General features: G+C 31.5%; 1 protein-coding gene across 1 annotated transcript in view; it reads left to right on the forward strand.

Moving 5' to 3' along the window:
• Positions 1-11,810: 11,810 nt before the first annotated feature.
• LOC131846619 (FK506-binding protein 5-like) overlaps positions 11,811-26,256 on the forward strand; it is a 54,840-nt gene continuing 40,394 nt past the window's right edge. The window contains exon 1 of the mRNA XM_059195967.1: positions 11,811-11,999. The gene's annotated coding sequence lies outside the window, so the exon portion shown is untranslated. The remainder of the gene's footprint in view (positions 12,000-26,256) is intronic.

Here is a 26,256-nt window from a genome sequence, read left to right on the forward strand (position 1 = left end):
TTAAGCGATATTAGGTATAACATCGAAATTAATTCAAATAAAATTTAATTGACACATACAAACAATAATAGTGTATATTATATTTTATTTCCCAAAAAGGTTTAAGAGATTAAAAGACTTTATAATTTATTATTGTAATTTTTAAATAAAAACTATATAATTTTTTTAAGTATCCATGTAACATCATCTTTACGTTTAGAAATAAAAAGTTGATACGACTGGGCGTGCGTTGCGCAATCGCCCGCCCAAAATACGCGCTCCGTTCTCGCTGCGTCCGCGCAGCGACCTTGGTGACGGCACTGATTGATCGCACGCGTCTTTACATTCCCCCGAACTAGACAACATTTCTAAACATCCTATCGAATTCTTATTGCACAAGCTTTAAAGTACAATATCGAATAAAAATTACTAAATAACACGGCGGCGAAGGAAAGCATACGATAATATAATAGGGCTGTGCTACCAACCTTTTTAGTTCGATCCAAGTTAAATTTGGTTTAACGACGCCGTCCAATGCTTTCGAGATAAATTAAATTTTATTGCTATTAAACTATTTTGTTTTGATAAACTTTTAACGATTTAAATGTAGGACTAAATATGTTTCTGTGGTTCATTAAATTGTTATAAAATAAAGTTTGGGCTGTTGCGGCCGCTATAAAAGCCTGTCTGACGTTGCAATTGCGTAGCGGTAACCCTGCTGTGGTAGAATGCTGGAGGTTTTGCATTTTATTCACAGTGTTTTACTATTTCAGTTTATTTCAACAGCGCGAAGTACCTTTGTGACTTTGCAAGCCACTTTTTATGTTTATTTTGGTTATATTTTACATAGAAAAATAGAAATGCCTTTTGTTGGAGACTACCTTTGTTTTTGGATTTGGTGATATTACCAAGCTTTACTTACAGCATACACTAGTTAGTACTAAAATAGGCCTCATCATAAGTCAGTTTGTAAATAAATATACAACATACATAGAAAACAATTAAATAAATATATACAATCATACTCATGAATGTATGTGCCCTGTAAGAAATCGAAGCCAAGACCATTTTAAATAAGACATATAACATTAAGTAGTTTAATGATTAATAAGATATTACCGTTACAATGAAAAATAATATGTAATATAGTTTGTATGACTCCAACCAGCATTACATCGAATGGTTACAATTTAAGATGGCAATAACATATATCATCCATAACGTATATATAAGTATATATAAATACATTGTTGGTGGTCCAAACACTTCCAGAGCTACTTCGGTAGGTAATAAAGCAACTGCGTTTTAAGACATAAAGTCGCAATTGAAATTTATGACGTAGTTACTGTGAAATCTTAACAATATTTACGATTAATTTTTTTTATTTATTAAATTGTTTTCAGTCATCAGTCAAATACTAACTAAAATCTTCATTAAAACATTTCAAGCGACAGGTATTTTGTATGTGGGAGATTATTAATGCGTTTATATGTGTTAGGCGATATATTTTACTAAATCTACCTAATTTGGATGATCCTCACGAATAGACTTTCTATATAGTATGTATGAATAACTTCCAGACCCATACAAAGGCGTCAATGTAGTCATAAATACACATTCGATGTTAGATCAACGAAGTCAATCTAAGGTCGTATAATGGAATTCCAGGATGTCTGCCTTTTTCAAATACCTCGTATGTACCTCTAGCAATTATTTTATTATACTATAGGGGTCCAATGAGCCTACGGCACACTTGAAGGTATGGAATTCCACTAATTTCAACAATAGGACAGCTACAGGTGAGTTGCCGTCATTTTAATTTATTATGACTATGGACTTTATCTGTTATAAATAAAAAATATAGTTGCATTAAGAAGATTTAAATTTTATTATGTAATTGGAGATACAACAACATACCATCATTATAGTTCTCCAAGATGAGGTAGTCAGAGGCATTGTCAACCGTCTTATTGTGGTGAATGCAATATTTGACGCACATTACGCTCGGTGTATGTAATCCAAGATGTGTTGTTGGCGAGCCTACCGCAGTCTCTCGGATAAGTTGTTGTGTTTTGATATGTGTGTTTCCTTCACTGGATAGTGAGTCGGAAATATAAACTGACACACAGTTTTTTTTAGTGTGGGTCACATTGAAAGTCACGTTATATTGAGTATAATTTAGGGTAGAAAACCTCTAGCCAATGACGCTTTATCGAATTGGTATTGCGAATATTTTAAACAGATATTGCGACAGGTTTCGTAGGCGATTATTAGCGAAGGGTATTGTCTTGTAATTGTATCTAATATGTTTAGTTTCTGAACTAATTAGTTAAGCCGTTAATTAGTCAAGATTTGTAGTAGTGTAGTGCTGCTGAAAATTAGTGTTAATTTCGTCAGAATAGTTGGCAATGAAAACATCTAATTTAGCATAGCAATAACAATATAGTTTTCAAATTTTGTATATAAGGATAAGTCAGAAGATTACATATTTGTTCATATTATATAATTTCAGCACTCAATTCACATAACTCAATTCCATTCATTAGATAATTCTTAATTATTTTGTAAATATGTACAAGTTTGTGGATACATAATAATATGAGCAATTCTACCTATAATAATATTTATAAAGAAATACGGTGTCTATCTATTTTCTAAAATATTCACAATATTTACACAACTCCATACGTGAAACACACTCTACAGACATATCCTATTTCTTTTGAATCGCTAATCAAGTATATTGATGTATTTACACCTAAATATTTCTATTACTTTATTAAATAATTGAAATGTTGTATATTAGCGATATTTCATTATTATTTTCATCCTATATTGTGACTATAGTTCGAATATACTATAAATTATTATATTTTTAAGGTGAAGCGAAAATAATTATAACTACAAAATATATATGACTAGTTCCTGCCTATGACTTGGATAGCATGGCCATGATTTAAATGAGGCCTGTCTTTCATCATTTAAAATACTACATGCAAAATAATATGCTAAACATTACTATTTCTTAATAAATGACTTAAGAAATAGTAATGTTTATTTTTAAAACATTACTTCTTAAATTACACCGCTGACATAAATAAAATAACTAGTGTTTACCTAGTGGTTGTTTTAGCTTAATTAATTTAAATTATAAGTTTGAACATTATTAAGATTCATTTGTCAAAGATTATACTTCTATGCTTGTGTGACATATATATAGGTAGTGTGTGTAATGTATTTTTTATTGATATAATACATTTTATGTACAATTAAAAAAAAACAAATATGTTACACTTTCTCTATATAAACAATAAGTATGCAAAAAGGGGTACAAAGTATTTCTTCACGTATTAATATACCTAATGATATGCAGAAAGTTAATGGTGTTTGTTGCTTCTACTTCAAAATACTATAATCACACAAACATACATATCAAACACGAAGCTAAAATACTATAATACCTAAATATACGTAAATTGTAAGTCCTTATATCATATAGAAGTTTCTCAAAGTATACACTTTCATGTATATAAAGTCTAGGTCTTAGTAAATTGATACGCTTGCTACGAGACGGTGCTACGCCCGCGCCGCGCCTCGCCGCGTTCCCACTGTGTAAACATTAAAGTATTTTGTTACCAATTTGAGAGCGGGGAGTAGGAGCTTGTTGGGTGTAAAATCTTCGATGTACTGTTTGTTGTTGTTTGACTTTCATTACGGAATTTGATTAATTTTCATCACTACTTTTCATATGTAGCTATTCATTTGAATACGGAGATATTATAATTTTCAATGGGGAGAAGATTGTTGGTTTCATTTTAGTTAATTACACGTATTAGTTGTTATGTTAGTATTAGCACGTTACAATTTATGTTCTATAGTCATTAAGCAATGTACCAGGTCAGGTCGATGTCCACACGGTCCCCCCTGAAAACCGTCGTGGTTAAGTGCTAGAGGAGTAGGAGCTTATTGTGTGTAAAATGTTCGATGCACTGTTTGTTGTTGTTTGACTTTCATTACTGAGTTTGATTAATTTCCATCTCTACTTTTTATATTTATTTATTTATTTATTAAAACTTTAATGCACATAATTGAAAGTACATATGGCGTACATCCTTAACACCATGCGCCATTATCTATCTATCTATATGTAGCTCCTCATTTGAATACGTAGATATATAATTTTCAATGGGGAGAAGATTGCATTTTAGTAAATTCGTTTCTTAGTCATTAGACATATTAGGCATTATGCTAGCAGTGGTATGTTTACATATTACACATTGTATTTGTGACTGGAGTGGCTTTTTTATTCAGATTTTTAATAATGACTATTTTATTAAAAATCTGAATAATCATGATACCTAATCATATTTCCCACGAGGGGCTCACTGCGAACAAGTCAAAAATTTAAATAAAAATAGATATCAATATAATACAAAATTTATAAAGGAAATAGTGGACAAACTGCCTGCAGCCAGCAGCTATACTTATTGCTAGTAATGTATCATATGAAGACGATCTCCACGCGGCCCCATCTGGAAACCATTGTGGTTAATCCTGGAGAATTCGCCATAATGGGATAACTAACTCTTGCCATCCTTTAGTGGTGCCTCACAAGTGTATATCCTTGCACCATTCCATTATCACTCAGTAGAAAATAAATTTAATGTTGTTGCATGATTGTTTGTGTGAATTTTATCATTAATATTTTTTTTATAATGAACTGGATGGCAATCAAACAGTAAAACTGACACCACGTCAACATGGGATCCCCGTAAAACCACTCATGCGTTGCCATTCCAGAATACTAATATGTCATGCTTCCGTACCCTGTAGTTTCTGTTAATAAGTTAAGTTAATAAGCTTAATTTTCGTATTTCCTAAAATATCTACTCGTATCATTACGTAACAATGTAAGTAAAAAGCCACAAAATAAAAGAAATCTTATTTGAATTTAGCTTAACGTCAAATGCAGCTGACGTTGGTTATCTTGTTTATAAATTATCACTTCTGACAATGATATAGCGGCCATTAGCCCAGTCTTCAGTTTATAATGTGTTATACCGTCATTGTTTTGAAAGTTTATTCTTAGGGTAACTTACTCGAGTGTAATTGGATGCTTACAATATTTATTGTTTCAAAATAGTGAGATGTTGTACTGATACTGGTATATATATGATATATATATATACCAGTTGTCTATCACCTATAATACAAGTTCTGCTTAGTGACTAGATGGCGCTGTCTTAATTGTCCTCAGATAGATATTACTATTATATTTGTATATATATATATATATATTTAACGTAAATAAATTATATATGTAGTTTTGCAGATAATTTAATTGGTATTCGGACTCTTCGGCGTTATGAGCGTACAAGAAGTGTTTTCAACCACAAAGCAGCGTACTTTATAACCTGGGTTTAGTTGAAGACTGAGATAACGAAGGATTTTACATTATCACATCTCAGTTACATGACATCTCAGTCTCTTGAAATGGTAACGAATCAGTGTTGTCACGGACGCTGGTAGCACATGATAACGTGATGTCCTTAATGATGTTCATATATATAGATGACGGTAAACATTTACCCCCTTGGGGCTGTTCATGTATGTAGATTATGGTTACCATTTAGTGGGTTTGTTAGTATGTTTACTATTATAGTGATATAAGAACAAATCATTCAGTAATATTCCGCATTATTTTTTGCAATAAGTAAAAAAATCATAAGAATGATGTAAACGACTTACCAATGCTACGGTCAGCATCTAAAATAGCTACGATGGTACACAATAAACCAGTGTACTGAACAGATGGCCGTATTGTTTATCAATTCGTAGCTTTTACTTCACTAGCTATAATTCAAATATTATTTAATAACAAAATATGCATCTCAGTTTACATTACATCAACAGTTCATATATTTTTCGTCTAGACAAAATAGATGAAATCTTTTTATAGTGATTCTATCTATTAATGTGGAGTACTAGTATTTAAGGAGGATATTAGTTTGCTTTTATAACAATGCTGAGGTGCGTTTGTTTTAGTTCTTTTCTATCTTCTTCCCATATTAGTGTGTAATGTTTCAGTTCCTCTAATTGGCTAATATTCTAGCATTCTGGCATTCTAGGGATAAAAATGAATAGTAAGATATTATATATTTATGTAGATACGATGCATCTTAGTTTATATTGCATCAACAGATAATATATTTTTCATCTAGACCATTAAATTTTGTAAACGACGCTAATATTTTTATCATTCCATGAGTACAATTTTATACTCAGAAATATCACTGTGACCTACTTCCTACATAAAGTTCTTAATCGTGACTAAGACTACGACACTATTAATAACCTGTTAATCTGATTTATATGATATTAATTTTATCCCACAACGATAATCACTGATAATCTGTCTTTGGACCAAATGTCATCTAAATCTGTCAAGTTATTTATGTAAGTGCGGCTGAGTAACGGACATACGATTTTTTTAATATACCTAACAAAATAGTAAAATATAATGACGAGACGAAAATATTCTGTTGATGTGTTGGTGTGTTATGTGATGTAGAAATAACAGGAGGAAATGGGATGAAATATTCTTATATTATTATATGTACCTTACATGTAAATATATATATTCCAATAATTTTTCAGAATACTAATATCCCTGGAAAATTCACATTACGCTAGTCCTGAACTAATCAGAGCTCGTGTTATAGGTACTAACTAGATAACAAATCAATACATATTTTTGCAACTAAATACATCATATACATAGTAAACACACAGACCGATACAAACAATCATACTCATGTATACAAAGTTTGTGCCGTGCGGGAAGTCAAACCCGCCAACCGTCGGAAGTAGAGTGGAGTGCTAAATATATAATACTAGCTGTACCCGCGACTTCGTCCGCGTAAAATAGTGACCTTGAGCAAATAATAAAAAATATATATTAATAATCTAACCCAATAAAAAAGTTTCATCGTTCTAGCTTCAAAAATGAAATTTCCATACATAATGCCATACAATTCAATCAACAGCCAAAAACTAAGTTTCAAACTACTATCTTTAAAATGAAGATACTTCCATACATACCATACATACATTACATCTCCCCTTTCAACCCCTTATAACCCTTTTTCTTGTTTTTTTTAATGCTACTTATATTAGTGTCATGATGTACCAATGATAAGATGTCGCTATACTGTAACCATTTATGGCTGAGTCCTGTGGCGGTAGGTACTGATATTTTCTCAACAGCCTAAAAAATGGGTTTCAAGTTTCTAGCTTTAAAAAATGACAATACATGCATATAACATTTTATATACAACCCATTTTCGTTAATTATATTTAATCAATACGCAAAAAAATAAGAATGAAGCTTAAACTTTTAAAAAATTCCTCTTTCAGTCTCTTATAACCCTTTTTAGCATTAAAAAGTAACCTATGTCCTATCTCAAGATCTAGACTTTAAATTTCATTTAAATCAGTTCAGAAGTTTTGGCTTTTAAGACAGACAGATAGAGTCACTTTCACTTTCATAATGGTATTTATTAAATAAACTGACCCAAAAAAAGCGTAAGAAAAAAGCTTCATCGTTCTAGCTTCAAATATGACGAATTTCCATAAAAACTTTTATCTGCTATTTTATTTTACCCCTTGAATGGTGACAATGTGATATTTACAAATTTAAATGTCATATTTATTTATATTTAATAAACAGTTTAAACATTTCTTTAAATTCTTTTGAAAATTGGTGGTCCAGTTGGCCAAAAACATAATAAAATTTTGTTAAATCAAAATAATGGATGTGATATTCTAAATTGCAAACTATCCCTCTACTTGCGCGAACCATATCTCTGACTCTACTGGCCAGAATGGAGAAACGCGTATTCCGAACCTGAATAGCTCGGATGGAACGGTAGATGTTGTTTCTTCCAAGGAAATGTTGTTCATATGTATTGACAACATTTTTAATATTATATGTTGTTTTATTCTTCAAAAATATTAATAATATGTTCTTACGCTCTTGTCCAAGAGCAGGGTCATCAGTTATAGGCTATACCAGGATTATATTTATGTATTTATAAAATAAAATTGCAGAGCAAACGTTTATTAATTTAAATTCATAAGGAGACAACGGATTGACAATAATCAGTTGCGCGCGCCTTATACAAATGACATATATGTTTATTTATGACATATGAGCGTTAATAAGTCGCATATCTAGTACAATATTGGTGTAATTCAGAAATTAATTATTTTTGAAAATAGACTTAATAACACAATTATAAAGTAGACTTTCCAAAATATCTAATTTTTTAGTTAAGCCATTATTATAATAAGTGTGTATTCAACCGCATAAAGATAACCTTGCATTACCATTTTCAACCCCTTACAACCCTTTTTTCGCATTAAAAAGTAGCCTATGTCCTTCCTCGGCGTCTAGACTATACGGGTACCAAATTTCATTTAAATCAGTTCAGTAGTTTTGGCGTGAAAGCGAGACAGACAGACAGACAGACAGACAGACAGACAGACAGACAGACAGACAGACAGACAGACAGACAGAGTTACTTTCGCATTTATAATATTAGTAAGGATATAGTCTATCAAAAATTTACGATTGAAATGATAATCGTTATTTAGGAGTATAGAAAAAAATTATCTTAAAGCAGTTACTTCACCTACAATTTTTTTAACACATTATAAAATATTGCACATTTTATCCACATATTTCCACTGTTTTAATACTGCGAAACTCTTTGAGTTTATTCATTGTAGTTGATGCAGTATGACGTAATTGTGAGTTATTTATGTTGGAATAAAACCGCTCATAGCTCACATGTATTCACGATATACGTCGATCAATGAGGTAATGTAATAACGAGTGTATCATACCACGTTCAACTATGCGGAATAATAATATTGTACTATGTGATAAGTCGATTTAAAGCTGTTTTTTTTATATTCCTGCAAAATTATAATAGACTTTGCTTGCGTGGATTCTGTCTCTAATATTTTTACGCCTTACTTCCATTGGTCGCGACCATTGGAATTAAAGTGGTTCGATTCCTCGTATAGTGCAAACATTCATATTCATGAGTATGATTGTTTGTATTGGTTTGGGTGTATTCTATGTATATTATGTATGTGTTAAAAAAATATGTATTTAAATCAGTTGTCAAGTACACATAACAGAAGCTCTGCTTGCCTTGGGACTAGATGCGGTGTGTTAATTAACCAGGAATAAAAAATATAATTAATAGCATATGTCTTATTCTGATATAAGCTATCTCACTGTAAAGTTTCATTAAAATCCATTCAGGAGGTTTTGCGTGAAAGGGTAACGAACATGGATGGATGAATGGATATTCATCCATCCACATTCAGTAACTTCCGCGTTTAATATATATAGTACGTTCCGCGTACGAAAGATTTTGTGTTCCGTCTTGATTCTCATCATAAGCATAATATGAATAGTGATAACTGTGGTGCTATATACATAAAAATGAAGATAATAACATTCCATCAGATGCATCTGTATGTTTTTCTTCTTTTAATGGATTATTATATTATAGTATGCTTCATCCGATTGCGCTAACGGTTTACGCTGGCAGGGCACCAGTGGAGGATGATAAAATGACCATGCGGTCAGGTTAGTTACATAGTCTATCGTGACAAAATCTCCAGGAATTTAACACGATGGTTTTCAGGGGGAACCGCGTGGAAGTCAACTAAACATAGTACATTATTAGCAATGAGGTCATCAGTCCACATTGCTATCAACATTTCTCCCCCCCTGCGTCTGTATGTTTGTCATTCCAGTTACATATAAATAAGGTAAATTTATATTAATTACTCATTTATTTAACTCAACAATACTGTATTAATGTAGAATACGGAATTCATTAGAAATCTTATGGTACAAACTTTCAAACACACGACTAATTTATTCTGATTGAGTACTAAGTTTGGGGTACGTGTCACATGTATATTCATTGCATGATCTGTATACATATAATTCCAATCAGTACATACGTACAACTTTCGTTAATAACTTTACTAAATTGATTTGGGTCTAGGTGTTTAGTAGTACCAGATGTTGAGTACAGGTTCATGTGGTAGTTAGAAATTTCTAGTTTTATTTATTGAAAGCACTTGGTGTAATTATCTAGAATATTCACAAACATAGGTCATACGCGATACTTATAGAGAACAGTAGGTACTATTTATTACTCTGTACTAATAAGTATTTGATATATAACTCTGCGTCTGATATAAAAATTCTAAATTACATCTTTGCAAAAGATTGGAAAGATGTTTGTATTATTATTCTATTGATTGAATGATGTGAAAATAAAATTTTAACTTTATTATTAATGTAGTACTGGTCTTTACTCACTAAGAAGGATAAGTATTAATACATTATGTAGACTAATGTCTACTTTTACAACAATTGTTAAGCAGCTTGTTTGTTTTAGTTCCTTTCTATCTTCTTCCTACATTAATATGTAGCGCTTCAGTTCCTCTAATTGGTTTTCACGACATTCTATGGATAAAAATTAGAAGCTACCGCCATACCTTACATAGAGTATAAATATAAATATTTTACTAATAAAAATTATAGAAAATATCGCATTTAATAGGATTAACCCTTTTATTTAACCCATTAACGTGTGCAAAAGACCTTAATGCTTATACCCATAAGCATTAAGGCCTTTTGCACACGAGTTCCTCCGTAGTTTTTTTATTGGACGATAAAGGAATGGTACCTAATTGTATGCGACATGTAAATTTCTTGCTCGCCAGTTTTGTGATGAGTCTGTTTTCGGTATAAACTGTAGTATATATTATATGAATATTTAAAGTGCATATATTAAGTTTAAATGAATACATATTACTTCTATTATATTCTATTGGTGGTGGTACACAGTGGACGAAACTAGTGGCACAGATAACATAATATTACATACTAGTGGTAACTTGTGAGATGTGCCATGAGGTTTATGTAATTGTTTATTCTATAAACAATGGTTCCCATCTGTTGACCGTCAGCTTCTTTAGTATTTCATGGTCGGATAAGAAGTCATACTTATATTAATACAAAAACTTTTTACAATTTGAATAATTGAAGAATTCACTGTTATATAAAATATATAAGATATACATATGTCTATAATAATGGATCTATAAAAAGGATTTAAAATTAGGTTCTTTTTAGGAGCGTATAATTTTTATAATTTTATGTGGTACTTTTCATTAGAATGATTATTTACTTGTTACAAAAATGATGAAGAGCAAAGAATTGAATGGTAGACGCTATTTCTTTGTTGTATACGTAACCAATATACATACATATATTGCTTATTTATCTATGTAAGAATGTAAGAATTGACGTAAAGATGTGAATATAAAAATAAACACTTCAATGTTTTGTCTGTCTCTCGTTTTTTTCTCATAATAACTCATGAACTTTTCTTTCGTCTCCGTAAGGGAATATATTTTGTCATTAACTATGTATAATATGAGATTTGAGTATTTAAAATATTGAATTATTATGAAAACCCTATGTTAACCTTGAGCAATCCAGAAAATACTATTCAGGACCTATCCCTCGACAGATTTATATCTGTAGTGCATTGCGCCAATTGTAACAGCTTATTAATTTGCTAGAGTCCTGCACCTGTCAACCATTACGGTTCTGAATGTCACCAATTAGACAAATAAACAGTGACGCTGGAAATACGTTATCGCAACACCGTAGTGTTAGCAAAGGACGCTAAAAGTCAAGCAAGTCTGGAAACACGAGTTGGCGTTAGAAGTGTTCCGACCGGCGCGCGCACTTGTCGCTCTCGCAACATTTTCGCTAAAACAATAAAATTATAAGCGATTCGTTTTAAAAATAGCCCCCGCGAGCTCTGGCTGCCGCCGGCGAGGGAAACCCGCTAGTGCTACTCTGGAGGTCTGGAGGCGTGCGGTGCGTCTGCGCAACAACACACGACTGTTCACAGGTTTGTTCTACCTGTCCCACCTCACGCAATGTCATTATCACTATTATTATAATACACGCTTTCATAGATAAGAAAGACTCATTCATCGCTTGTGCGACCGCTTGCGCGGCGACATATCCGTACACATCTTGGCAATAGAAAAAGAAAACCGGTGACGGTGCTAATTCCGTGTGTTAGTGTGAACCGAACATGTCTCGGAAAGTAATTATAGACCCGGGAAATATGCTAATGAGCGGAAAATGGCCTGCTCGTTTCGAGATGTACCTACTGCATAGAAATTAATATCTGCTAACAATTTTGGAACACGGACGAAAATATTTCCTCAGTAATAAAACTTTGTTTGCGTTTTGATGTATGTGATTGTATAATGATTTCCTTTTATACATAAGAGACAGAATTGTCTTAATTTTCAACATAAAGAGATAGACGTAAATAATAGGATGGTTAGACATCTCTACAATGTAGAGTCATTGTCATTTTACTAGCAAGAGCTTGGAGTATAACTTATACCAATACAGGCCATATAAATACTATGTTTAAAGGTATAAAACCTTGTTTATGAATTTTAGACTATATGAAGGAAATTTCTGCTATAATTTTAATTATTACGATATAGCTACATAAAAAATATCACGAAATAATTTTAATATCTCGTATTGAAATGTCTATTATCCGAGAAGTCCTCAAATATTTATAAATAAAAATCATATGTATATTACAAGTAACTTGTGGCTTACGAAAACTTTATTAATATAAACGAGTGGGCGGGCGAATTTTGTAATTTTTAACTCGCCTTAAGATCCTACAGTATGATTTATTTTGAGCGTTTACAATGTTTGTATTTGAAGACATTAATAAGCTACTTGGATATATAATATCCCAGAATACATTATATTACAAGTATTATTTGATCAAGTAATTAATAGGTATGGCACATGTGCGTCCTGGTATTGGAAATCGAATTTTAAATTGAATTAATTGAACACTAGTCTAGTATGAGTTGTTTAATTAATTGTGTTTCATTGCAGGATTCCAATTCGAATTTCGTATTTATCATTGCTAACAGACAGAAAGTCACTTCAGCTCGCGTCATTTAGTATTTATTTTGTACTTAAATTTTTCAAACATTGCATATTTGGATGTATATATTAATTTTGAATTTTCGTTTTCATTGAACACGCTGTTACTTGGAGTAAAATTATTTTTCTTTAAAACTATACAAGCATTTTTTTAAATCAATATTTTATTTTTGTAAATGCATACAAGTTTAAGTTCTGATAGTGAGCAATAACCGTCGTTTAACGTGACCAGCACTAAGAACATTACGTTATCGTGTGACATACTCATGTGTTGGTATCCTTGAGGACTAAGTCAATCTTTTAATTTCACTGATTCGTTTTTCAACTGAAACTTGCCTTATGATGAGACTGAGATAACCACCTAGGCAACTTTTTGCAAAGTCTAGTTCATGTACGTTCGTAAGTTCAATATACGTGGAATAGATTTAAGTAACATTATCACAAGATTAGTGGAAATTCTTAAACCGAAGTGTTTATTTGCTCAGTACTTCTTGCTCTATAACTCTATCTTGTACCACTGTCACACCCACGACTAACATCTGTCACCGTGACAGTTTCGTAACTGTTATCAAGGCCAAAGTTTATGTTATTTTTATAATGTCGTAACATACGCTATGTTACGACATTATAAAAATACCCATGAAAATTATATCAGTGAGGAAATCACAGCGATAAATATCACCAATTAAAAGTGTTCACTGTCCCTTTAACGAACATATTCGAATGCTGCCTTTCTGTTAAAATGCATTTGTATTTTTATTTATAAAGGTGATTTTTGTAAATTTTCTGTTAGCGATTCCGTAAAACTTGTGTCACTAAAAATGACCTCGCCATCGTCAGAGAATTCATCCCCACACACTGGAACCTAAGTGGTCTCGGATAGTGCGGTTTCAGAGGAGCTTCCTCCCGCGTACACTTAGCTTGTGGAATGAATTGCCGAGGTTTTCTCGGGAGACTACAGCATAGGGATTTTCCAGAAGGGTCTATTATTTATTAAGGGTCGGCAACGCGCACGTGACATCCCTGGTGTTTCAGGCGTCATTAGGCTACTGTAACCGTTTACCATCACATGAGCCGTATGCTTGTTTCCCAAGGTCCTAGAAAAGTCTAAATAATGAGACAATGAAACCATGTTTATATCACAGCATAACATACAAAGCTGTTATGTGTTTCATAAAAATCTATAGTAAATTACCTAATACAGTTACGAATCTCTGTCTAAAATGGTACAGGAACAAATTTATAAAATGATTAATAAGTCTTTTTACTCATTAAATAATTAATTTATCTGTATATTAGATAATAATAAAGATTCATTAACTGTGTCCTGAAATAATATTGAAGGAAAATATTTTTTGCGTGTCTATTAGACTATTCGTCTAATCATTCTTGTATATACAGGGCTATCATATCTCCATCGTTGAAACTATTATATTCACTGCAAAATAAAAAAATCATAATATTTAACATTCATTTCTATCATCAATGAGCTTTATCGCCGTAGACTTTGTAAAACGACCTCTGTCTCACCTCGTTTACAATCGTTAAGCAACATGTTAAGTAGGATGAGTTTCAGTTGAAGGGAGATGAGGCAGTAAAATTACAGGATATGAGGACCTGATCTCAGTTCTCTGAAACGCATGTGAACCATAGGCGTTACCTTGATGACATGAATATCTTGCTGCTCATGTACAATATATCGGTCTGTTGTTTTTAAATAGATAGAGATTTAACGTAACTATTTATGAAGAGGTAAGGCAGTTATATTAAATGAAGATAGATTTTTAATTTACATTTTTGATATTAGTGAATGTGATGAATTTAACACGCGGCTTATTTGCATTTCGCTGAATTTCAAGTCCAGAGTTCGATTCTATCGCCTTTATTAATTTACTTTGTTACTTTCAATTTCAGTAATATGTAACTAAACATACTACAATACAACAAATAATACAGGTACGGTTATAGCAAGTATTTTAAAGGTCGGAGAGTAATTACTTTCTGACATTTAAAAAGTTTTTCGTAAATTTCCCTATAATTCAGGTAATGAGTATATCATTTGATAGAAATATTGTTTTAAATAACAAGATAAAACATAAGGAGCAGTAAATACTTAATATTGGAAATTTACTACTACTAATATTAAACTTCCGTTCTGATGCGCAATACGGCTAGGAAATTTGAAATGTCGACTCAATTTATTTAATGGCTTTATACAACACTACCGACCCGTCCGCACTTCGCATGGGTGTACTCTACAGTAACGGAGGTTATGTACCTATACTTTTGCGGTAGGATTATATTATATATATTATAGATATAAATATAACGTAAATATATCTAATAATATATTCGAAAACATTGTAATAATCTGATGTATGGTTTACAAGAAGTAAGTGGAGAAACAGATAGACGATATATTTTGCTTCATACCTCTTATTAGAGAGAAGAAGAGATCGTGTTATGACAGTGCGTTATTTATATATTCTTAATTAACTCCATCTTATATACATTTTGGATTTTCACTTTATTACGTTAAACGAAGGGATAGATTTTGATATATATATTTAAAAAAATAACTATACTTCATTTCTTCTCTAATACTATACAAGAAATATAGCATCACAACTGTAATATTTTTTTTTTCTTAATGTAAACGTTTTTCTTGATGGGGAAATTATGTCACTGACATGACCACATTTAGCTGAGTATTTTGAATCAGTTGACGAATGAAATTGCAGGGAATCTTATGAATATTTTAAACGCGAAAGTTTGTGAGTATGGCCATCCATACTCACAAACTTTAACTTTATCTTTTGAAAGAGTAACAAACATCCATATGTTTGTTACTCTTTCACGCAAAAACTATTGAACGGATTTTGATGAAACTTTACAGCACCTTATATATCAGAATAACATATAGACTATAAGTTTCACGCGAGTGACATACAACAACTAGTTCATAAATATAGGAGAAGGAGAATTTGAGTAATGTGATCTAATGATATTGCTAGCAATGTACCATGTCACCTAACCTCACGCTCATCTTATCATCCTTCACTGTTGTGCCGCCAGCATAAACCGTTATCTCTGGCGGGTTTCATTATCATTCATTAAAAAAAAACTAGTGAATATATATTTTGTTTAAATGTCATTGTAAATGCAACAGGTATGCAATATAATATATTGGGTATCGTGTACGAATTTGTAAACAATGTAGTGCAGTTCCGAGTCGTTATAGTCGGCAATAACTTCGTGTAACTGCAATTGTAGACAGGTGTGACTGCGGGGTGCGACGGATTATTTGTGCGCTGTGTTTACGAGAATGTATATATTTTTTTATTACCACAACCTATTTTTAAATAGATATATAATGAAGTTAGTTTTTTTATCACTTCTTCTTTAGTCGTACACTCTTGACAGAGTGGGTTCCATGATGGTATCTCTTCGTTGTCCTTTTGGTGATAGAGCTCCTCGCAATTTGTCCTGGTATCGCTTGGCTGCACGAGATCATTGTACAATGGACTGCTGTAGCTGTTTGTATAAGGTCCGTCCATCGCGTTAGTGATTAATCCCGAGACTTTTTTTATTACTTAGTGGATTTATATTATTTTCTTGAATTCCGCTACTGTTAGCATGTGCGAAACCAGACCTACCCCACTAGTAATTATATAAACTTCATACGGGTGAAACCGCGGACAAAGATAGTTATAAACAACTATCTGTGTTAACTAGTTATGTTATCATATTGAGTTGTCCTAATTATTTATACATAATGGAATTTATGAATGATTTTGTAATAAGTAGTGATTTTTTAACATACACACTGGTTGTTACCCTCTAATTCGTCTGCTTTTTAATAAACTTTGTTTGTCCTTATGATATAATCCATTTTAACAACAAACATTAAGATCCGTTCAGCTGTTTAGTCGTAAGAATGTAATAAACAGACGGACATACTTCCGCATTGTAGTATGAATGACTATTATAAATTAAGAACACACTGATGCAAATATGCAGCAACTGCGTGGACATGTTAAATGTTGAACTGAAACTTATTTGCTCTCGAGTGAAAAATAAGCTGTTCTATAAATCTTGTAACGATTCAATCGGGAAGACGAAATGCAGACTCTGTAGAAGAAACAATGTGCAAACTCCTATGTGACAGCAAAAATAATCACTTTAGTAAACAGGTCCAAGAATTTTTCAAGCCTCGTCTGTACGGGGCTTAATTATATAACGATGTTATTAATTTTATTTGTAATAATAATAATTATACCCTTGGGCACTTCATAAAACGTCATGATGCCGTGGTAACGGATTTAAACAGAATAATGTAAATACATTAAGTATTTCATATTTAGGATCCAGGTACATACATATTCAGATTTTTACTAGAATGAATGCTTATCAGATAAATTACAATCAAATGGTCACAGGATGGGACACGAATCAATTCATTTTTTTATATAAAATGAAACTCGGTTATTGGAGCTCGAGAAAGAAACGTGTTTACTGAAAGGGTAACTTATTCTCGGCCTTTTATGATGCGATTCGGGATGAAAAATTCCTTCGTAGGAATGCCAAGAATTCCATTGTACCCACGGTGAAGTAATAAATCCATTTTTGATGTTGTTTCGTCAACATAAACGGTTTTTTCATAAGAAATTCCTTTTGCGAATTGGCTAATTCGAATGATTAGCAATAAGTAGGTAATTTTCATTGAACGCTCGCCAGAGAAAACTGAAAATCTATTTTTCTATTTCTGATTAGTGCGGGAATATTAGTTTATATGAAGTACTGACCTTCAAATTATCGGAGCTGTTTACTTTAGACGAGTTTCTTTTAAAATAAGCATGTATAATTTAATTGCGTGCTCACATATTGGCACGCCGTATGCAGTGGGAAGTGCGCCCACTGCTTTTCTTTACATATCTAATTATATTTGCTTTATTTAATATCATCGAAATATTGGGTAGAAATTGAAACGATAATATAATATTTGTTCGCTAATTGGTACTTTTATCTAAAAAATAATTGCATACTAGAAATATGAATAAACTTATTCGGAAGGCAATTTCAGTTGAGATGAATGAACCAGAAGCATGAGTTTGTATATTTGTAGATTTAAGTAAAATATTACAAAGTTATAAGTATAATTGGAATGGTAAAGAAACTCACAACCCACCTGCTGGTATTTAGGCTGGTATATATTTATTAATGTTAATCTATAAACATGAACAGAACCAAGTTTGAATTTACATCCCAATTTGGTATGTAAATTAGGACAATAGAAATGAAATATAAATACCTAAATTAGATAGAAATATGTATTGAAGCTTCGAACAATTGAACGAGGACGATAATAAGCTTATGTTCATGCATTTAGAGTATACGCAGTCATAGTTAGAACCATCATGATTCTGAATGTAGAAGCATTACTGATACGGTATCGACGATTCCACGTGAGGAATGGAGAATTAATTCATAGTCATTTGGCTGGTGGCCAGGGTGTGACGTCAGGTAGGTGATACAGGTGATACCGGAGGTGTCTATAAACTTTGCCAAGTGTGAATGAACTTGGAACACGTGCATCTTACAGTATACTTCCGACAATTGACGACCTCGGTGGTTTAGCGGTTTAGCATATTACTTTACTTTCTATGGTCGAGGGTTCAATTCTTAGAAAAACACAAATATTTGTATTCTCGAGTATCATACTCGTGTTAGTATTGGCTGCATGTTTTCTAAGTACATTTATTATGTAGGTAAGTATTTAAAAAAATATGTTTAACTATTTCAATCAGTTTTGTACCCATAATACAAACTATGCTTAGCTAGGGAATTGTCTGGGAATTGTCTTGGCGCTGTGTGAATTGTCTAAGGTTATTTATTTAATAGAGAAGCATTAAGGGTTTTTATTATTAATTGTAAGATTGGTCGTAGTTATTATTACCATGTGTTTTTTATCTTCTATTCGGAGTAAGTGGTTATTTTACACTACAACCCTATAGAGCACTACAGTGCTTATATATTTGTGTGATGTTTAAAATGTACTTTAATATTCAGAGTGCCCAAGTCTTTCATTTAGGGAAGTGGATTGTTAGTATTCGGTATTAGTGACATCATTGCTAGCAATATATCATGTCGTATTCCATGAGAGCATGTCAAATGTCATGAGTTTCATTCACGACTACGTCGATTGGTGATAAGGCTCTGACTCCTCCGGAATTATAAACGTGAAGGTATTATATATTCATATTTCGATCTTAGGATTCCAAAGAATAGTTTTATTCTGAACTTGTTCTGTTCATAGAATTTCATGTCTTGAAATTCCATTAACGGCCACTACTTGGAAGTTGTAGGTAGTTTGTCACATTGACTGTTATCTGTGGAAAATACACATCTGAAAAATTCAAAATAACAACTTATGAAGATCAGAGATTGTGAACTTTATACAGAGGTTTATTTTCATATTAAGTATTATTAACTCCCATAGAGACAAGTCATAGAGTAATATTTAGTAGTTTTAAGTTTATAATAATATTTTAAACTTATAACTTTTTACTATGAATTGAAGATAAATTATATATAAACAAAATAAACAAAAATAAAACAAAAATAAACTTAAGAACTAATACCCTAAGACTTAGACAAAGAGCCATATTAAGTGTCCCTACAGTCAGGACCAGATACAGAGAGTCACTTTCGTTTTACGAGCATGTAAATCTTTTAACCAAGTACCACATGATATTGACCTGTTTTGTTCCAGCACTGCCTCAGTTAGAAACTCATATGTAACCAATTCTTTAACGGTACATTACTTTAATTGTTTTAAATGTTGGTCTATAACTACTTTGTAACTTGAAACACTGTCTGTGATTACTTCAATATGTTAAAATTGGCTAATGAAAAATTTAATCTGGTAATACTATTGGCGAAGATTATTAATTGGCATAGGACAATTCTATATGACAAGTAACATGTAAAATTACACCGTTAATCTTCCTAAATAAATAAATAAATAAATTATATGTAGATAAGATATCCTAGTGTGTTGGTAAAATCTCGCTTCATAAACCAGGAAATAGCATAAATAATATTACCTAATATAATAATAAATAAAAGATATTTTTAATAGGTCTCATTTATTAATTTTTATATTCCTAGTGAATTAAACCTTTCAACATGACGGTTAAAAAGGTTCGTAATTTATGTAAGTATTAGCTTAATTGGTTGAAAATAAAATTTCATCATAAAATTTATAAATAGTTAGTGCTATCGGTTAAAATCATTATTGGATATACTTAATACTCTACAGAAATTGTATGTTCATTACTGACCTATTTTCGAAGATAAATAATGCTGGAGAGAGCTTTATTATTTTACAGTTGTTTATTGTTTATGTTCCAACGATTCTAGAATATTCTATTGTGGAAGTTTTATCTACTCCGCAGTATAAATTAATGGAAATATGTGCCTTGAATCTGTTGAAACGATTTTAATAAAACGTGTTAGGTAAATAGAACGCGTCGTGGTTTAGAAAATGTACTATAACTTTGAAGTAAAGGGCAGTGAGTTCGAATTTAACGGGTAGTAATATAAGTTTTCACTGAATTTGCGGTGATACAAATATTTACAACGAATTAAATTAATGTGATACGATGAATGTCAAAATTGAACAACATAAATGAAAGAAATTCTAAAACCTAGACATGAATAAACATCAGTCGAATTCAGAATGTAATATAATGTAATATATATGTAATATATATATATATACTAATACTGTAAATTCAAAACTGTGCGAATTTATCTGGCCGTATGTTTGTCACTGAATGGTATTTAGACAATGGACCATAAAATCTTTTATCATGAATGGACGAAGTCGTGGTTAATTGCTAGTGTAAATATAAAAGTTTTTGGTATTCACACGAAAACAAAGAGTTGATTTAGGCAGTTCATATGACAAAACTAATAGAGACATATTTCAGTGCAATAAAACATATGAGACGAGGTATGCAAGGTACTGTCACATATGAAAGCGTTTCAATTTCGAAGTTTTATTATATTATTGAATTAGTAATTTCTAATCAACTATCTTTCTAAACATAATGAGGGTGGTACATGAAACAATTATCTAAGGACGTAATTGTTTACTATATCTGTAATTTAATAATTCAGATGGCCTCGGTGGTAACGGTTTAGCACATCGTCTTACAAATATAAACAATTGCATTCATGAGTGTGATTGTTTGTACTTTCTGAGTGTTTATATCTATAATAAGTATGTATTTAGAAAGAAATATCAATATATAATTATATCAGTTATCTAGTACCCATAATACAAACTTTGCTTAGTTTGGGACTAGATGTTGGTGTGTGAGTTATCCTGTGATATTGTTATTATTATTAATGAGGGTAATTACGATACCCCTTTTATGTATAATATTGCATTAAAATAGTTACCTTACGGCAGATATAGTTTGAAAACACTTCGTCTACGGACGTGATTCATTGGCGACGAGGGCGGGATTAAATATGTAGTGTAGTAAATTAGTGTGTAGTATTAAATATTCGTGAAAGTTATTAGAATAGAATAGAACAATATGGAAATGATCTTTAGTGAAATAAACATTATTTAAAGACCAGAGGTCATATATATACATAGTCTATGTACAAAATTGTTTGTGTGGAGAGCATTTACCAAACACGTAGCTTTGTAAACTGTGTTTCAGTTTAATGTGAGATATAGTAGAGAATTTAGCGAAGGCTACAGAGGCATAACATCTTATTCCTCTGGAACTTATCATGACACTTACTTTGATTAACTTCAATTTTTTTTTTGCCCGTTTCCCATTTTTTGCGTTGCCAACGCAATAATGGTCAAGCCGCTATACCCTTTGCTTCCATTGCTATATATCTTGCCGGTTAATCAAAACACGGCTTACAATTCCAGCTTGGAGGCTGAAATAGGTGAGACTGAGACGACGACGACGACTTTTTCAAAGTTGGACCAGGTAAAACTAAGATGCCTATTATACGATGTCAAAATATATAAAAGTTAAAACTTTAGCTCTTTTATATCGAGGGTTACAATTCCCACAATTTAGCATAACATCTAAATATTCGCTTCATTACACAAAGAAAGCAAAGGCATTTCTAAAATGAAATATATATTTACGTAGGCTAATATGCCGCAAGCATTTGAGGACTTCACCGAAATAGCTGCTTATAATATTAATTTACCTCGTTGTTGACCTTTATAAATAATAACAAGAACGCGAAGTTGAAATAAATGTTAAAGAAAAAATAACATCAGAAACTGACGAAGAAGTTATTTATATCACACAATTATCTAATATACTAGCTGACCTGTGGACCTTTGTCGGCATAAATCTGCAAAAGGAATAGGTCGGCTCCTATTGGTTATAGCTCGCTGTTATATAGCCTTGTTAGATAGTAGTATATATATAGACTCCTTAAATATATGTGCTATCCACCAATATAATAAATATTCTATTCGAGACACTAATTTCTGAGATTAGCGCGTTTAACCACATAAACAAGCCATTATATAGTAGATAAGCTATATAATACTATATGAACATGATTATGCTGGCATTTGGTCCGTTTCTAGAATATTTTACAAACAAATAAATTATTATGTGACCTATATGTTGGCAACATATGTATATTTATCTTGTCTGACCGTTCTGTCGACGATTGTCCCCACAACTCGTAACCATGAGCTTAATATTGGAATATCATTCAAGCTGTAGGCACGAAGCCAAAATCTAAAACACGTACACAATAACATTATCTGACTACAATAATTATCTGTATTTGCACTACACGTTTGATTTATGGTGCGGTACACATATTTACAGTAAACCAACAATTATTTGGAAGTGTGTCAAATGTATTTTAAATATTTGCAATGACTGCATCGGTTCTAAGAAATATATTGTTTTGTATATGAACTTAGTACAACAGTAACAACAACTATACTGAATAACCATATCATAGTTGCATCTAATTTACAAAACAACAAAAGTTTTCATATAAGCTAAACGTTTTATTTGAAAATATAAATTTGAAGATGGGATTTTGGCTTAAGCTTAGATTGTACGAATAAGCGCAAAATAAAAAGTTAATATGCTCAGTTTCATGATTATTTTAAACGTATTTGTTGTGGTTGAAAATAATGAAAAGGGACACTGAGAAGAAGGTAATTAGTTGATTATATTCATAACTTAATTTTATTGTTTATTTTCTGGAATTGGTTGTTTGTATTAGAAAAAAAGGTAATATCAAAACAATAAGTGTCGAATCAACAGTACATTGAAAAAGGCTTCCGGATGAAAACGAAGCTATTTCTGAGAAATACGAATAATGAATTTATAATAGTATTATAAATTCATTAAATTTGCCTTTAGTTAATTAAAAATAGATAAAAATCCAGTTAATGATTTGAAATTAGATTGTTATTTATTGAGGGATTATATTATCTACTTTTCTTTTTTTATGGAAAGCTATAACTACTTTAGATTAGATTGCTCGTTGGTTCTAAGCAATTCTGAAATTGTCTATCGGAAATGTGCTGAGATAGCTTAGAGTAATTCAATTGCCAATTCTATATATTCTTTTCGTATTATTGTTTTAGTTTTAATCTACGAATTACTCCATTCTTAGACTTGTTTGACTAATAATATTTGCACATGCGTTTTGTTCAGTTTAAAATCCTAATTTAAATTTTGGAAGCATACTTTTTTAACTTTCTTCAATACCACTATTCGTAAATTATATATTCATTGACAAACGACCTCACAGAATACTTAATGGAAAGGGGTGGTCGTCTCCTACAGTCACAATGGACAACACAAAATATGTACATTGGTTATGGCTGTGGCAATTTCCATAAGCTGATATAAGTAGCTATGCTGTCATACTTACGGACCCTGTAATTTCACTGTAATCCAAAACATAGCTTGCAAAATAAGCTGCTGACAGCAAAATTAGGCGATATTGCACAAAGTTCACTTTGGTATACTATTCTCTGTGTTTCAGTGAATATGAACAGCTTTTGATTTTCATATAAAACAATAGGTACAAAACGTAATTATAACAGCTAGTGTATTATTAAATACGGTTATAGTCAATTAATTGTTGAAATAATGAGTGGAATTAATATTATTGTACATTATTCGTTCACATATAGTGATACAAAGGCGAAACAAATGTGATTATACACAAAAATATAAGCTGTAATAATAAAGGTAGATCTTTATTAACCTTAATTACATCATACTGTACCAGGTGACAGTCATTCTAGTATTCTCTAGTATTGTTAATAAATTAAATAGGAAATTTTTGTTTATATTTTTATACTCTATATAGAGTTTATACATATTTTTACAACCACTAGAAATCTAGTCTCTTATCTACTTCAGTCTTTTTTCCAGGAGAGGGCACCTAAATAAACTAATTTTACATCGACGAACGAAACTGTCCAGTGTAAGCAAACTGTAACTGAAATGTACGGCAAAGCTTTCATTAGATACCTGAGAAAATACTTGAACAATTTGGTGAAAATTTCTTGTGTCTTAGAAAAATATTGTGAACATTTTAGAAGCCTTTCAATTGTTCTGTTGGAGTACATTGCGTATTCCCTAAGTATCTGATGGAAGTACATAAAACAGCTACTGTTTGATGTACTGTACCTACATTATCAAAACTTTTATTATGTCTTTGCCGCGCAGGGACATCAACCATATAATGAATCTCGTACAAGTTTTTAGACTTTGCCGCGAAGTAATTTTTGCCTGAATACAAGTTTATACAGGATTATCACGTACATAATCGCTCAAATTACTAAGATTCTGCTTCCACGGCTATGTGCGAATGGCATCTCACGTCTGGTGTTCCCAATGAAAATCGCGGCATATTTTAGCAAAATATGTGCTGTTTGTCACTTTCAGCGCTATAAAAATAGGTTCAGTAATAATATATTGTTAACCCCACATCGTAATATTGAATAATCCTTTTCCTTAATTGGTCAAAGTACAAAGGTACCAAGTCGTCTGCATGGGTACCTAACCTGTTTCAGCAATCAAGCCGCTTGCTTTTTAAGCTGTATTTCTCTTGAAGGGTGAGATATGGCAGTAAAATTACTTGGTATGGAATATGATACCTTAATCTTCCAGAATAGCAGGACACAACGCATAACTATGAGTTTATGCGTTGTGTCCTGCTATTCTGGAAGGCGATCATTCCGGTTATATAATACAAATATCTGCATTCCACGATAAATAAGTCCATATTTAGAGGGAACATTTCTAGAAAATTTTATAAAATTGCTTATATACGTCTGAAGTTATAAAGTAATTTTTGCTACAGTTTTAATATAAAATATTTGAAGTTACTCAAATGTGTACAATTATTTTATTTTTATCCATTAACTTTTCTCACGTAATTCTATAAAACTTACAAAATGTTATGCTGAACGTAATATAAAAATACAAGTGTCGTGGCGTTTTCATTAGATTAAACAGTTTCATTTTAATTTACACTTTTAATTCCCACAGTTTAAAAATACAATTTAAATACTTACTCCCCGTGTTGACTCAGTTATCTTCCACAGATATTCATTATCGTAAATAGTTCTTTATCTTGATACACTGGACAAGAACGGAATTAATGTTATTTCTACTGCAGACGCTAGAATACCATGGGAAATAGGAACTAAGTTTTGCATTAACCTTTTTCTATAATATTAAAGCCAGCTAGCTGAAACAGTGATATTGTTGAAATAATAGTAACTGAGATGTATTGAAACATTAAATAGAATTAATTTATTGTAAGTAATGATATACGATTTTTTATAGTAGGTCTAAATTAGTTCTTAATGAAATATTAATAATATAATTAAACTTTATTATCCCAAAAATCTTAACAAACATATATAGTTAATTATTTTTGCCTCAATTGTTAGTTATATCGGGTATAATACATACACACGTAAAAAAAGTATTGGGGTAAATATAAACGGTACATGTGTTATTCTCTCGTGACCAAACAGTGTGAACTAATGTTTATTAGTATTATTATTTACTATCACTGTTTGTAGAGTTTAATTTATTGGGTATAATATCGAATAAGTAAATGAAGTATGTTAG

This window comes from Achroia grisella, unplaced genomic scaffold (assembly GCF_030625045.1).
Source record: "Achroia grisella isolate CSIRO2021 unplaced genomic scaffold, CSIRO_AGI_Agris_v1 utg511, whole genome shotgun sequence".
Classification (NCBI taxonomy): Eukaryota; Metazoa; Arthropoda; class Insecta; order Lepidoptera; family Pyralidae; genus Achroia; species Achroia grisella.